Source organism: Oryctolagus cuniculus, chromosome 13 (assembly GCF_051225735.1).
Source record: "Oryctolagus cuniculus isolate XC-2025 breed Fujian yellow rabbit chromosome 13, ASM5122573v1, whole genome shotgun sequence".
NCBI classification, from domain to species: domain Eukaryota; kingdom Metazoa; phylum Chordata; class Mammalia; order Lagomorpha; family Leporidae; genus Oryctolagus; species Oryctolagus cuniculus.
In genome coordinates, this window is record NC_142879.1 from 109,772,094 (window position 1) to 109,787,116 (window position 15,023).

Sequence of the window (15,023 nt, forward strand, 5' to 3'; positions counted from 1 at the left end):
AGATCTCCCAGCATTGGTTCACTCTCCAGAAGCCCACTGCAGCTGAGCCTGGAGCTGCATCCAAGTTTTGCACTTGGGTGACCGGGACCCAAGTACGTGGGCCATCACCTGCTGCTACCCTGGGTGCACAGCAGCAGGGAGCTGGACTGGAAGCAGAGAGGGGCCTCAGACCCAGGCACTGGGAGGCAGAATGCTGGCCTCCCAAGCAGCAGCCTAACCTGCTGGGCCACCACCCCTGCCCCAGTGCACAATGTTGAACACATTAGAACGTGAATCCCTGGGTAGAGCAGAGCTGCGTGAGACCAGGTCCCTTTTTGGGTGACTGTGGTGAAAATTGCAGCCAGACCTGCTGGTGGCTGAGGACGGAGATGAGCTTCCCTCCAGAGGTGGACTCCAGGGGACTCGGTTGTTCGCTTAGGTGCTGAACGCAGAGGGAGAGGGGACCTGGTCAGCGGGGCAGACCGTCATACCCTAGCATGAAAGTCTCGGGGGGAGATCACATGCGGACCCTGTGGGATGTGTAGGATCTGCCATGTCCACAAGGGCTCCCAGTGGAACCAGGGGAGGGCTGAGCTGGACACGGAAGGTCATGCCTGGAGCCAGGCAGAGTGGGGAACAAGCCAGGGCCAGAGGTCTGAGGTCCCTTCTTATAGTGGGGCTAGCTGGCCGGTGCCGCGGCTCACTCGGCTAATCCTGGTGCCCGGCACACCGGGTTCTAGCCCCGGTCGGGGAGCCAGATTCTGTGCTGGTTGCCCCTCTTCTGGGCCAGCTCTCTGCTGTGGCCCGGGAGTGCAGTGGAGGATGGCCCAAGTCCTTGGGTCCTGCAACCCATGGGAGACCAGGAGAAGCACCTGGCTCCTGGCTTCAGATCAGCGCGGTGTGCCGGCTGCAGCGCGCTGGCCGCGGCGGCCATTGGAGGGTGAACCAACGGCAAAGGAAGACCTTTGTCTCTCTCTCTCTCTCTCACTGTCCACTCTGCCTGTCAAAAAAACATTTTTTTAAAAAAGTAGTGGGGCTAGCTGTGGGCAGGGGCTCGGGCAGAGGAAGCCCATGTTGTGGGTGGAGTGCAGGTGTCTGGAGAGGGGAGGAGGATGGGAGCGTGTGTTTGTGAAGGCTGTGTGTGGTGTTGGTCAGCTGTGCACCCGAGGGACGTGGAGAGGCCCGGCCTGGGTGCCAGGGAGCCCTCAGAGGGTGTCCCCGTCGCCATGCAATGCCCAGCGCAGGTGCAGTCCCCAGTGCCGATGTTTGCCCTGGTAAAGGACAGTGCATGTTGACTGATGGAGGAGAGAAGCTCTTCCCCAACATTCCCACACAGACAGGAAGCCAAGACTGGGTTTCCCACGTCTTCTGCAGCGGAGGTGATGTTTTCGGTGTTGTATTAACCCCAACTGTACATTTCCACGGAGGACTGGGGAACTTAGGGTGTGGGGAGTTGAGCTTTAGGTGAATTATTACCAGGGTGCACCTCAGAGGAAGGCCAAGTATAGTGTGTGGTGTTGCTGGTCCAGGGCCCTCATCAGTTCCATGGTGAACAAGCTTTTCATTTGCTGTGTGCTGTTGGCTTCTGCGTAGGTGGTGGTGGTGCTGCCGGCCCACGACCTCTCTTGCCGGCCCTGCCACGCTGACTTAGTTCCGTCCTCCCTCGTGTTTGCAGAACAAGGAAAGCGCTTAGGGCAGAGAAATCACCTGTTTCTGCCAAGGCCAGCTTTAAAATGACCTTTCTTGGAAACCTTTAAAGAAAACACTGTGATATTTGCCTGTTATTACACAAGACGAGGGCCAGGCTATGTCCCCAAGATTCCCAAGGGCTTCTGCCCACCGTAATGGTGACCGCTGTTGTGACACAGTGGGTTAAGCCGCTTCCTGCAAGGCCAACATCCCCTATTAGAGCAGCTGCTCTGCTTGCAGTCTAGCTCCCTGCTGATGGCCTAGGAAAGCAGCAGAAGATGGCCCAAGTGCTTGGGCCCCTACACGCACGTGGGAGACCACAATGAAATTCTTTGCTCCTGGCTTCCACCTGCCCCAGACCTGGCCATTGTGGCCATCTGGGGAATGAACCAATGGATAGAAGAGCTGTGTCTCTCTGTTCTTCCATCACTCTGCTGTTCAAATAAAGTAAACCTCTAAAAAGCTGATCAGCAGTGATTTGCAAAACACTTCATTTTTCAGGACAGCGGTACTCGCCGTTTCTGTCCTACCCAAGGGGACGTGGAGTCCTTGGAGTGCTCAGTGTCTCGTGCTGTGTGCACAGTCCTCAGGTTGCTGGCTGGATGTGCTTACGATGTGTGTGGACCTTTTGTAAAGGCGGTTCGGCGACTATCCCTGCCTGCAAGCGTCTTTTCAAAACCTTGTTGTTACTCTTTTATGTACATTTTTAATTTTACAGAACATCCTTTTATGCACTGTATGGTGTTTGCATTAAAAAAATTAACGAGATTTCTTTCTGGGAATGTTTTTCCCAAGAAGGTATGGAATTATATGTATTTTCTCCTGTCACACAATTTTTATTTTTTTAATATGTTATAAGAAAGTATTATGGACTATTTTTAGAAAGGGGATAATATAATTAGTTAGCTGTTATTTGATCATAGTTATATGCCATTATAATCCTTAACTGTGTTACTTGTTCAATTTCAGTGAACAAATAGGAAAAAAAATCTGACGTTTTGCCTTTGAAATTCTCTTTTGGAAAGGTTTCACATTTTGATACAGCTTTGTCCATACGGGTCTTTTCTTCTCAAGGTCCTGTAATTTATTCTCTGTGTAGCTCCATCTGTTTAGTCTGGCAAATTCCTCTGAGCATTACTTCTCCTGCGAGAGGGACGTTCTGGGCGTCCCTAAAGCAGGGTTTCCCGTCTGTTTCCCGTTAGCCTGCTCAGCAGCGGGATGGGCCTTTTCTCCCAGACATGTGTCAGGTGCAGCCGATGGGCGGCTGTCGAGTCACAGGGAAAGGACTTTACTTGTGTGATGCTGTCTGCCTCTACCTAAGGGAGAGTCGCACCTGGCATTGGAGACGGGACCCTATGGGTCACATCTCATTCGTGCCTGTGGCTCTAGTAATGTGGCAGGGGCATGGCTATGTTGTTCTAGGTCTGTGGGCTGGGCTTTCTGGCCTTGTGCAGTTGTCCGCCTGCAAGGCCATTGCCATCCTGATGACTGGCACTCTGGATTGACCATACACTAACCCCCTTCCATCCGGCATCCACTGTTCTGTGTCTGAGGTTGACTCAGACCGCAAACCAGAGACTTCTCAGAGGGTCAGTCTCTCTGCGGCAGGCTGATTTCGCTTGTGCAGCACCCGCACATGTCACCCCGCCACGAGTGCAGTGCAGTTCCCTCCCATTTGAGGCTGAGGGAACCTGCACTGTGTGGCTAGACCCCACTGTGTGCACTGATCCACGAGGGCGCCGTTGTGAGCGATGCTGCTGTAAGCTTGGCGTCTCGACACCTGTTTCTGCATTCAGCGTCAGCTCCAGACGTCAGCTCACGCCGTCCTGTCAGCATTCCAAGCAAGAAGGAGGAAGAAAGCGAGAAATCAGCGTCGGCCGCTTTCTGAGGGTTTTCCCCAGAAATCTCAGGCATTGGTTCCCGTGAACCAAAAGCTAAGACAGGACAAGGATTATAAAATAACTTCTATGCACTGACCTACTCTTAGGCATGCCAACACTTGGTGATGCTTAATTCATTCAGTCCTCACGGTGAGCCTGCAGCTCTGGGGGCAGGGGAGAGGGTTTTAGCAAAGACGACATTGAGGCACACAGAGGTTGGGTGAGTTCAGCTTAGGGTGCTGTGTGGCTTTGTGTCGGAGAGCCAGGCAGAAGTACAGCTGCACAGGGGCCCAGCATCCTGGCTGTGGGGTTTGTGGTCGCCAAACACTGGTTTTCAGGGAGTGAAGTTTCAGCTCAGCCGGGTGCATTTCCTCGCCCAACCAAGTTGGGGAGAATGGACAGTGGAGAGGCCCCCGACAACACCTGCTGTAGCTGAGGTCACGTGGCACTGCTACCTCCTAGCCCTGGGCTGCCGCGTGCCCTCACCCCACAGCTGGGCCCAGACACTGCTGGTCATTTTGGTTCAACCAAAAAGACAGGGAGTAGACCACAGTGGTGGACAACACCGTATCTGCCACTTACGGGGTAGTGATTTCCCACAGGCAGGGGGCCCAGAGCCGGAACCCGGAGTGAGGGAGCGAGGCTGTGTGGCGACTTTCATCGGAAAATGGTCTCATTATGGAGCCATGGTTTCTGCTGATGTCTGCTGTGTTGGAAAACCTGATTGCACTTAATATTTGCTGCCACTGTTTGTGTAGAGAGTGTCTGCATTATCTTTAAGTAGCGCCAGTCACCCCGCATCGAATGTGCTGTGTCTTTCTGGTTTGGGGGTCTGAGCCCTCAGTCCTAGCACTCTGCTGCTGACTGCATGGGCTCGGGTGCCTTGGAACCTCTTGGTTTTGGTGGAGAAGCACCTGCACAGAGTGTTCTTGTCCCTGGCGTGTTAGCCAGGGTGCGAACTTTGGCTTTGCCAGTGGTATCAGGACAGTGCCTGGGACGCACACCACATGCTTTCTTCTGTGGCCTGTGATCATCAGCAAGGCCACGCAGTGTGTGCAGCCACACGGCAGGCAGTGCAGCTGGGGCAGTTCAGAGCATGGATGTGAGTCGGGACAGCAGGAATCGCAGGCCGGTGCACGAATCCGTGGCTTCTGTTCTGTGTGTTGCACTGTGTAGGCACATAAGGGAGAATGGGGGTGATGTTGGGTGGATCCCCAGATTCCCTTCACATGGCGGGTGTTCCTGGGGACAAGGCTGTGGGCGAGTCTCCTTCCTCTGACCCCTTGTTGCTCCATCCTGAAACCACCCCTGGAGTTCAGTTCTCAGGTCCCAGCTGGGCTCTTAGCCACCGCTGAGTCAGCAGTGACTCAGCACTGTGCATCCTGGGTGAGTGGTGCCCTAGCACACAGCAGGGACAGAGCTTTTGGGGAGAAGTCACGGCCACCTTTTGGTCTCAGGTCTGGGACCAGGCGTGTAGCATGACACAGCTTTTACACCCAGGTGTCATCTGGAGTCCCATGTCCTCCGAGGGTGTGGTGTGATGCCCGGCTTGGGAGCCTGCCACGTGGGCAGGTATCAGCTTGTCCCGCCTGTTCTCAGAGGTAGGTGTGACTTCCAGTTCTTCAGGTGTTGCTTGGAAAGCCCTCTACCTGGGCTTTGAAAGCAAGGGTGGGGAGAGTCTGGCCTGTGGGCCATGCAGGGCCAGTGAGATCATTCCATCTGGCTCTGCCAAGGCAACTGCAGGCAGGGTGCGAAATTTGGTAAATCTATAGCAGGCCAATTTTAAGTTGATAGTTTGTACGGCCTGCTAATGATATTCTGATTCTGCCAGTGGCCCTTGGCAGAAACAGTGCCGCATGCCTGCTCTAAAGCATGTTGTCAGAGGGACTGGTGTGTGGCACGCTGGGCTAAGCAGTGGCTCGCGATGCTGGCACCCTGGATGGGCGCCACGTGGAGTCCCTGCTGCTCCGCTTCTGATCCAGCTCCCTGCTAATGCGCTGGGAAGGCCGTGGAGGATGGCCCAGGTGTCTCCCTACGTGGGAGACCCAGATAGAGTTCCGTGTTCCTGGCTTCGGCTTGACCCAGCCCAGACTATTGCAGCTGCCTGGGGACTCAGCTAATGGATGGAAGATCACTCTGCCTTCTGCATAAATAAATACATTTTTCTTTAGAAGAAAGCATGCCAGCTTCTTAAAATCCGAGCATGCAAATCGACTAAAGATAAAAAATGAAAGTCTCCACCTTTTAATTTAGTCTGTAGAGAGCATTCTCCAAGAAGTGTGAACAACAGGAATTGTTTCCCGCAATCAACAGCAAAAAGTGCTGACTGACGTTCTAACTTGACAGATAATGAGGCCGTTGGGGAAGTTTCATTTCCCAGAGTTCGCAGGATTCCGACAGAAAAAAAATCTGTGACTTTTTTTTTCTTGGAACTTCAGTAACCAAGTTCTCTGTCTTTGTGACTTTCATCTGCTTGGTAAACTTTGAAGGGTGAGGAGACAGTGGGGCTGTAAGGCTGGGTCTGTTGTGCGTGTTTCATTGCAAGTGTTTCAAACTCCAAGCCACACCCTTGTTCTAGCAGTTTCTTACCGCGTTACCCCATAGGGGTTTGCAGCCAGGATCCCAGATTTAGTATGAGACATGCAGAAGCCCAGGGAGTTCCTTGGATTGTTCTGTTACTGAAGACTCCTGTCCTTTGTCCTAATAGAGAAAGGTGCGTAGCAAAATACAGGTCTGCCTTTGCCTTTTCCCTCTTTCAAGTGCCCCTTTAGATGGATGTGTTTTTGTGACTTCGGGCTCATTAGCGTTTCTTACTGGGACTGCCTCGGGGGCTGCACCACTTACTGGATTGTTCTGATGCTTTCGGGGAAAGGAAAACCATGGTAACGGGATGAAGGGTGTGATTATTCGCCTCTGACCCGGCAAAGTGTGGGGTTGAACAAAAGAAGCTTAATAGAAATGTTCAAATTGACCCTTCTCGTCTCTTGGACTGCTCAGAGCTCAATCAATCTCTCATTATTATCGGAGTTATCCGAGCAAAGGCGCCAGAGAGAGTGTTTTTCATAATCACTCCTTGAGCCAAACGTAATTTGCAATTTGCCGTATTGTATCATGAAACAATCGTGCATTAAAACGAGCGCTCCAAGAACTGGGAGTGCGGCCGCGGAGAGCGGAGCCGGGGAAGTCGTGGTGCGAAGGGCACCCTGCAAGCGCTGATTTCCACGCCAGATTGGGCATTCAGAGAGACCAGAGTGGTGTGTGGCGTTTGCTGTGCTGAAGTCTGTGTGTGTTATAATAAAGTCAGTGTGGACAGAGAGGGGAGCAAAAAATACCATTTGCATATTCTGGGCATTGGGGTTTTGTGTGGTCCTTTGACTTCCGGTGTGGCAGGAAAGCTTCATTGAAAGCAATGATGAATCAGGCCTCCCTCTCCTACCTCACGCAGCTCATTTGCCGGGACACTGGGCGGTGCCGAATGAGGAGCAGCAGACGCCCCAAAGCTTCATGACTGATGGATGATCGCCCGCCCCCCATGTCCTGTGCTGGAAGGTGTCTGAGTGTAGATGGCACAGTTCGCCATCAGGCTTGCTTATCCTGCGTTCCCACAGCTCCCACCGCCCCCAGATCCTCACCTCTGAAGTCCTGTTGTTTATCTTGTCTGCTGGTCTTCCCTTTTCAGATCTTTGCGATTCTGCCTTGGGCTCCATTCCTCCTGGACTTTCAGCTCATTGCCTTAGGCCATCCTCCTGGGAGCTTTGAGGTGTCAGCTAGTCCCCAGTCACTGCCTCCGCGGTTAGATAGCCATGGTTCAGCTTGCCCGGGTGCCCTCACAGCCCCTTTCACGGGGTCCTGAGAAAGGTCCTTCTGCATTCCGCCTCCCTGGCACGTCCCACGGCTGCTCCAGCCTGCTGAAGTAGAAGCTGTGTTTCCTTGGGGGGAAAATCACTTCTTTTTTCCGTGGATGCCAAGCCACACAAATTTAGTTTATCAAATCTAATCAGGCTGGCACTGATGAACAGCACACACAATCAGATAATGATGCTCACGTTTGCGAATCTGCTGTGAGCGAGAATCCAGCCGGCTGCGCCCCGCGTCCCAGCTCGCAGGCGCACTCCCAGGTCGGCGCGGGCGCTTCGCCGCGACGCCCTCCTCGTCCTTGATTTCTGAGATGAGTTTCTCCTCGGCTGAGTGGGGCCTCTGCCTTCCCTCATCAGCCTCTGCTTCCTGATTCCTCCAGCGTTGCCACAGTCTACTGCTGGGCAAATCCCACCTTCAGGGGAGTAGTCTCCCAAGATGTGAGACCCCGTGCAGGAGCCACACAGAGGGAGGGGCTCGCTCGCTCGCTCTCGCTCTCTCATTTGTGAAATGGAGGCCCGGCAGCCAGCATAGGAGGATAAGTGTGAGCAGTGCGTTCCTTGCTGTTTGCTGTACTCTCGGCAGAGGCCTGGGCAGTTTGGCAGGATGGCTTTTGTCTGTTCTGATGCAGGTGATTCTGACGTTTGGAGAGAGAGACAGTGAATTTAGCACTGTGGGCAGTGCCCTATGCCTGGTCTGTGGGCACTGGCTTTTTCTTTGTTTGCTTGACTGATTTTTTAAAAAGATTTATTTATTTATTTGAAAGTCAGAGTTACACACACAGAGAGAAGGAGAGGCAGAAAGAGAGAGAGGTCTTCCATCCACTGATTCACTCCCCACTTGGCTGCAATAGCCAGAACTGTGCCGATCTGAAGCCAGGAGCCAGAAGCCTCTTCTGGGTGTCCCACGTGGGTGCAGGGGCCCAAGCACTTGGGTCATCTTCTACTGCTTTCCCAGGCCACAGCAGAGAGCTGGATGGGAAGTGGAGCAGCTGGGACTCGAATTGGTGCCCATATGAGATGCTGGCACTGCAGGCGGCGGCTTTACCCACTATGCCACAGCGCCAGCCCCTGCTTCATTGATTTTAAGATTTATTTTATTAATTTGAAAGAGTTGGGGTGGGGGGAGAGATTGAGAGATCGAGAGAACTTCCATCTACTGGTTCACTTCCCAAGTGGCCATAACAGCTGAGACTGAGCTAGGCTGAGTCTGCATCTCTATTTGGGTCTCCCTTGTGTGTGGCAGGATCCTAAGCATTTGGGCCCTCTTCTCTGCTTTCACAGGGAGCTGCATCTAAAGTGCAGCAGCTGGGACTCTAAGTATTGGGAACGTGGGATGCTGGCATCGTAGGAAGTGGCTTAACCCACTGTGCCACAATGCTGGCCCCATCTGGGCACTTTTTAAAATGATCCCTCCCAGTGCTTTGGAGTCATTCTTGTATTCACGTTTGTGGAGTAAGTAGATATGTTCTGTTCAGAAACACAGTCCTCTGGATCCAGCCACTAGAAGCAGGGCAAGGCAGGCAGAGATTTGCTAAGCAGCTGCCCTCCCTGCGAGAGCTCCCAGGGACTGTCTTTGGCTTTTCAGGCTGGCACAGAGTCTCCCATCTGAACGCCAGTGTTGCCACTTCTTGCCATAGGGCCACTCCCTCAAGTTCCCCGTTGTGGAAGGGGGCTCAATGACACCTGCCCTCCGGCAGGATGTGGGAGTCCCTGGGAAACAGCACCAGAAGAGTTCAGTACGTTCTAGGGAATGCAGCTGAGTAATAGAGCGTTCAGCAGGTGCTCAGCTGTGTGCCTGCCTAGGAGTTACCCCAGGTGATCTTTGTAGGGTAGGAAACTCCATCTCCTGTTAGACATCTTAAGTAGTAGCTCTGCTGGCGGCGGTGACGTCACCCACGTCCCATTTTGGAGGGCCTGGATTCAAGTTCTGCCTGATCCAGCTTCCTGCTCACACACACCCTGGGAGGCACAGGCTCCGAATCTGGGTCCCTGCCACCCATGTGGTGGGTGCTGATTGAGTTGAGGGCTTTGGCTCTGGCTTGTCCCAGCCCAGGCTGTTGCAGGCATTTGGTTGAGCCAGTGGATGGGAGATCTGTGTCTGTCTCTTTCTCTGCCTTGCAGGTATAAATGAAAGTAAATATTTCCATAAAAATAGCCCTACTTCTAGCGTGGGGCCTTGTGCAGCTCCCAGGACCTGCTGCGCCTCGGTTTCCCTATCTGTCAAGGAAGAGCAGTGGCCTGGGAGACGAGGGGCGATGCACCGGGCGGAGTTGAGCTTCAGGCCATGGTGCCTCCCAGGGCGGGGGCTGGTCACTGACCCCGACATCCTGTATGGTCCCTTCTGCATTCTTTCTCCTGGCCAAGATCATGGCCCTGTGCTGCATCGAAGGCCCACTCCTCAGATATGGAGACCTTGCTCAGCAGGAGTGACAACTGCCGAATTTCTAGGGGATGCGCCAGGGGTCTTTCTGAAGAGGAAATTACTTTAAAAATTATTTCTCCAGCCTGTGAGATAACTGCCGGGGCATTCTATTTTTAAGAATGGTAGCAGATTTTGAAGACTTTTTTTTTTTTTTGCTGTCATGTTGTTCAATATGGTCTTAAGGAAAACCCTCTCGTGACGAATCCAGTGATGTTTTTATTTTATTTATGGCAGGATGCTGTGTGTTGTGATTCAGTATAATTTTTCTTAAATATCTCTAATTTGAGTAGCAGGAGAAATACAGCAATTTAGAGGGTTTTCTGCAGCATTTATACCATAGAGAGGATTACATTACTTTACTAAAACACATAGTGATGGTTGGATAGCCTTGAAGCTTTTCACGGCGCTTGTTTCTGGAAGGGTCGGCAGCACATGTGAAGTCCTGGTAGTATTGTTGTAGCTGCTGTGCCTCACGCTGGTCCCTGGGAGCTGCAGAGCCCCAGTCGGGGTTGGCAGGGGCAGTGACTGCGTCCAGGGACACATTTAGCATCTCGCTCCGAGGGTGCTGCCACTGGGTGGAGAGGTCTCTGTGCCCTTTATGAAGAAGGCCCCGTGTTTAAGAAACGTGACCGTCAGCCCTCAGAGTGAGACGGGGCATAGCTGCCACGTCGGCGGGAAGGGATCTTCTTTCCGGATGCCTCTCTGCCCAGTCCGCCCTGCGCTACCTCGGGCAGTTTTCCCCCTTTGCCTCCAGCTTTTCCCAAGCCCTCCCTTTTCCGTTTGTCCAGTGTCGTTCTCCCCCAGGCACGGGGGAGGTGGCCACCTCTGGTGGTGTGGACCTTTCTCTGCTGAGAATGGGAATGAAGGGCCTGGAGGTCGCAAGCGGGGCTTGTCCAGCCACCCTGCCTCATCCGCCCCTGTTTTCCTTTTAACATTCTACAATGGTTGGCATTTCTTCTTCACTTAGAATTTTTATTTCATTCTGTCAAACAAACTAGAGCAGAGGGATCCATTTTTGCTCCAATTATAAAGTAATAGGCTGTGATTTTATAGTGTGCCTTAAAGAAATCCCATCATTTATTAACTAAAGCAAGTGTTGAGGGAATGTCCAAGTGCTAACTTACAAACATTTCCTATGTGGTTTCTTTTCCTTATTCATACATCAATCTTGAATCTGTACTTTATAAAAAAAAATGAAAGTATGCTATAACAGATGAATAGTAAATTTACAAATAACATTATTTTGGTAATTTTGCAGCTGTTTAGTAACCTAATATTTTGACACCAAATACAACAAGAAAAAACAAAGTTCTTATATAGCAATCAGAATCTTACTCTTTATTTTTAGTGTTTACTTATTATTTATTTGAAAAGCAGAGCTACAGAGAGGCAGAGAGGGATGAAGAGCGATCGCGCTCACTCGCTCTCTCTCTCTCAGCTGCTGCTTCAATCCCCAAATGTCCACAATCCCCAGGGCTGGTCCACACTGAAGTCAGGATCCTAGAACTCAGTCTGTGTCCCTGTGTGAGTAGCAAGGATCCCGAGTACTTGATCCCTCACCCGCTGCCTCCCAGGGTCTGCATTAGCAGGAAGCTGGATCATAAGTGGAGGCAAGACTCCGTCCCAGGCACTCCAACATTGGATGTGGGTACTCACAGAGAAGACTTAACCAAGTGTACCACAACACCTACCCATTTTTATTCTCTCTCTCTCTCTCTTTCTTTCTTTCTTTTTTTTTTAAGGTTTATTTATTTGAAAGATAGAGTTACAGACAGAGACAGAGAGAAAGGTCTTCCATCTGCTGGTTCATTCCCCAAATGGCTGCAATACCTGGAGCTAGGCCAACCCAAAGCTAGGAACAGGAGCTTCTTCTGGGTCCACCATGAGGGTGCAGGGGTCCAAGCACTGGGACCATCTTCTGCTTTCCCTGGCCATAGCAGAGAGCTGGGTGGGAAGATAAGCAGCCAGAACTTGAACCAGCACCCATCTGGAATGCCAGCACTGCAGGTGGAGGCATAGCCTACCATGCCACAGGTCCAGCCCCCATTTTTTCTTTTTAATCCTGTGAATTTGAGATGGAAAGCTGAATGTTGGTGAACTATGTGAACAAGCTGTAACTTTCTTCATTTAGGAAGACCCAGTCTGTTTTAATTTTTATTTGGTGTGTTTTTATTTTTGCTAGATACGTAGTAACTTCCTATTTGTGGGGTGCAGTGTGGCACGTCAGTACAACGTGCAGCAGACCTGTTGGGGTGACCGGCATATCCATCAGCTCAGACATTTATCATTGCTTTGTGTTGAGACATTCAGATCCTCCTTATGAGCTATTTTAAAATATTCAGTTAATCGTAAGCCACAGTTATTCCTCTGTCCTCCTGCACCCCTGTACACAGTAACTGCCCCCTCTCAATCTTACCCAAGACCATTTTTTGGAAGGATTTTAACAGAGCTGATTACAGTCAAGGTTTGGTTTGGGCTGAAAATACCTAAGCTGATTTTAGAACATGTACAAATCCGCTAATCTCTGTGCCTCCCAGTGTGGCTGAGAACACAGATCTGCTCCTGTACCTTTTGGAGCAGACAGACACCGTAGTGTTGTCTGTGTCGTTGCCTGGAGCTTCTCAAACCCGACACAGGCCCGAATCCACGTCCCGACATCTTTTCAGAGAAACAACCCGTGTCACTGTGGCCACATCATAGTGTTTGAAAAATGTAGACTGAGGGGCCAGCACAGTAGCACAGTAGGTTCATGTTCCCCCTGCAATGTCCGCATCCCATATGGACGCCAGTTCTAGTCCCAGATGCTCCTCTTCCAATCCAGCTCTCTGCTATGGCCTAGAAAAGCAGTGGAAGATAGCCCAAGTCCTTGGGCCCCTGCGCTGGCATGGGAAACCTGGAAGAAGCTCCTGGCTTCAAATCGGCACAGCTCCAGCCATTGTGGCCATTTGGGGGGTGAACCAGCGGAAGGAAGACCTTTCTCTCTCTCTCTCTCTCTCTCTCTCTCTCTCTCTCCCTCCCTCCCTCCCTCCCTCCCTCCCTCCCTCTCACTAACTCTACCTCTCGAATAAAAAAAGAAAATCTTAAAAAAAAAAATGTGTCCTGAAAACTGAATAGTGAGAATGTCTCATGTTTAGGGTTGTGAACGGCTCTTTACGAGGGAGCTTAGAGTGGGAGCTTGATCCACCTCTGCGTCTGCTGCCTCGGTGTTGCAGGGTTCAGGTTGCACGGCTCGCCCCACGCTTGCCATCTCATGCTGGTGAATCTGCCGCGCCCTGCGCTGTCCCGGACGCCTCCCTCGCCCTGGCCCTGAGTGCCTCTCGTGGGTCCCTCCCCCCTCTCAGGTCAAACCTTGCAGCCATCACTGCCCCCTCCCCCCACAGCTGATCCCACGAGTGCTGTTGTCGGTAGACACCCAGAAATGTCTTGCTTCTCGGTCTCCTTGCCGTCCACATGCCCTGTCGCCGTAGCAGTGGTTCCCTGTGTCCTGCCTGTTTCCGCGTAGTGCATCCCTCACACCACAGCCAGGATCACTAACGTGTCACCGGTGCCCTTCCCCCTCAGCTCTGTCAGTGGCTTTTCACACTGTCTCCATCAGCCCAGATCCCGAGTGGCTTTTCACACTGTCTCCATCAGCCCAGATCCCGAGCAGCTTTTCACGCTGTCTCCATCAGCCCAGATCCCGAGCAGCTTTTCACACTGTCTCCATCAGCCCAGATCCCGAGTGGCTTTTCACGCTGTCTCCATCAGCCCCAGATCCCGAGTGGCTTTTCATGCTGTCTCCATCAGCCCAGATCCCGAGTGGCTTTTCATGCTGTCTCCATCAGCCCCAGATCCCGAGTGGCTTTTCACGCTGTCTCCATCAGCCCCAGATTCCGAGCGGCTTTTCACACTGTCTCCATCAGCCCAGATCCCGAGTGGCAAGCAAAGCTCCAGCCCATCGACCTCATTTCCTCCCTCTTCTGCTCCTCATATTCAGCCCCATTGTGCTGTGCCACAGATACCTGCAGCCTCCTTGCCTGAGCCCCAGGACCCTCACACATGCTCCCCCTGCCTTGTTGACCCCACTGCACATGGCCAGCCCCTCACTTCACTCAGCCGTCATGTCATCAGGGGTGTTGTCTCCTAGAGCCATCTCCCACGTGACACGGTGCACACACCCTGTCCCTCTGTCCCCTCGCTCTCCCTAGTCTGGGTATTGCCTGCTGGTTTGTGACCAAAGTAGGCTCTGTGGTCCTGGCCGTGACTCCAGACACTGCTCACTGCTTATAGCCCAGTGCCGCAATAATTAAGCCCCAGCTGCATATGAGACGCTTGCCAGGATTTTGTCAAATGAATGAACATCACATCTTAGATGTTTTCCACTGGGGTGCATCAGGTTTTTGTTTTCAAAGATTTATTGTTTGTTTATTTGAAAGGGAGAAAGCGAGTGAGTGAGCTGTCTTCATCTGTCCAGTGATTCATTCCCCATGTGCCCGCAGTGGCCAGGCTGGGCCAAGCTGAAGTCAGGAGCCAGGAACTCCAGCCGGGTCTTCCCCGTTGGGTGGCAGGGGCCCATTAATTTTGTTCCTAGTCTGTGTTTTTGAGAAGGGATTGCCACCATTTGCCGGAATCCCTGGTTCCTCCTCAGAAAGGGAAACCCAGTTGCTTTCAGCGTCCATGAGTGCTGGGCTGCCTCTCTGTGTCAGAGACACCTTTATTCGAAACTCACTGTGCCCAGGTCACTGCAGAGGGGATGTGGGGGGTGGGCTTTCACAGAGAAAAACAACGCGGCAGGGAAAGAACTGAGAGCAGGGTTGGGCTTTCTGAGACAGCTGGACACCAGGGCAGCACTGGGGATTTTGTGCAGAGTTCAGGGGCAGCACCCGTGTATGTGCTCCTGTCTCACTCCCTGCCTTAGATTCACTGATGAGAGTTACGGAAGGAGAGGGCGAGACAGAGACAGACCTTCTGTCTGCTCGCTTACTCTCCAGTTGGCTGCCACAGCTGAGGCCACGCTGAAGCCAGGCACTTCATCTGTGTCTCCCATGTAGGTGCAGGGGCCCAAGCACTTGGGCCATCTACTGCTTTCCCAGGCTATTAGCAAGGAGCTGGATGGGAAGTGGAGCAGCCAGGATTTGAACCGGTGCCCACATGGGATGCTGGCATCAAAGGAGGCGGCTTTACCCCTGCAAGGCAACACTGGCCCCATGTGCTGTT

General features: G+C 52.3%; 1 protein-coding gene across 19 annotated transcripts in view; it reads left to right on the forward strand.

Moving 5' to 3' along the window:
* The window catches only part of PARD3 (par-3 family cell polarity regulator), a 514,965-nt gene that overhangs the window by 357,164 nt on the left and 142,778 nt on the right, over window positions 1-15,023 (forward strand). The window lies entirely within an intron of this gene.